This window comes from Protopterus annectens, chromosome 1.part1, assembly GCF_019279795.1.
Source record: "Protopterus annectens isolate FY-2018-M chromosome 1.part1, PAN1.0, whole genome shotgun sequence".
In the NCBI taxonomy this organism is placed as follows: Eukaryota; Metazoa; Chordata; order Ceratodontiformes; family Protopteridae; genus Protopterus; species Protopterus annectens.
The window spans coordinates 1,970,696,673-1,970,697,955 of record NC_056726.1 but is presented as its reverse complement, the minus strand read 5'-3'; the positions used below and the strand labels follow the sequence as shown (position 1 = coordinate 1,970,697,955).

At 32.1% G+C, this 1,283-nt stretch overlaps 1 pseudogene; it reads right to left on the bottom strand.

The window, feature by feature from the left end:
* Nucleotides 1-304: 304 nt before the first annotated feature.
* On the bottom strand, nucleotides 305-405 carry LOC122817297 (annotated as a pseudogene).
* Between the last annotated feature and the right edge of the window lie 878 nt (nucleotides 406-1,283).

Sequence of the window (1,283 nt, the reverse complement as noted above, 5' to 3'; positions counted from 1 at the left end):
AAAACACTGTTGATGTGAAATCTTTATTCTTTGTTGAAAAAGGACTTGCACCAGAAGTAACACATTCTGATTCTATTATTGATGTTTTACTCCATACCTAAAGAAGTGTTTCTCCCATCAGAATCTCATATCTTGCAAATCACATCCAGTTTAGATCATCTATTCCTTTTTCGTGTTTCTCAATGGGGCAAGGGGCGAGTGCAGAATGCATCAGCATCATAAATGGATTGTGTTGTAACATCACAACTTAACACAATATGAGTTTATTCATAAGTGTGATGCTGTCAAACATATATGTTCATTCAGAAAAATGAAACAGTAACCATTTAAAATGTATGGACCTGCGCAGGGGCCATGCTAATCTTCTCTGTATCATTCCAATTTTAGTATATGTAAATAATAAACTATGACTCTTATATAAATACTTTGACACCCCAGTGGACCAAAATCTGGTATGAACAGTTGAAATCCCTTGGCTATAATATCAAGTCTCTACCATTCTTGAATTTAAACCAGGCTAGCATATACACAAAGAATCTACACCCACTAATTAAAAACATGATTCTTACAACACAGAATCTATTTAAATCATTGCAATTAGCTGACACTTTTGCCCTTATACAACCGTTACACCTAAATCCTAATCTACTAATAAATAATAAACCCGTAAATCTAACAAACTACCCCTTGATAAAAGACTGCACAATATGGGATATATACCAATGGAAAAACTCTAACATGGGGCAAATGAGACTTGAACTCAAACTTCCTAAGAAATATAGTATTATCCTTAAACAACTTCACCATCTTATAAATGCTAAATTCTCACAAATACACACTGACTTACAGAACATAAATTTAGTTAAATTAATACTTGAAAATCTTGCGATTAAAGGGAAAACAATTTCTAGGACTTATAAAATTGTAATGAGCGCAAAACATCAGAATTCTTTATTATTTTCAAACTATTGGCAAACGAAAAATCAATCACTGACTGAAGAAAATAAGAAACTAGCCATTGAAAATACAATCAAATTCATTCCTTTCAAGAAGCTGTTATATACACAAATTATGATAAATAACAATCTATATTATACCTTATCTAAATTAAATAAATTCAGTCCTAACTTTTCGCCTATATTTCCCTATTGTCCGGATCAAACAGCTGATAGTTTACATGTTATGTGGAACTGTACTAAGATACACAACTTATGGTGTTCCTTGAGAGTAAGATTACAGAAGATGGGATATGAAAAATCAACCCTTACATGGGAGACAGCTAT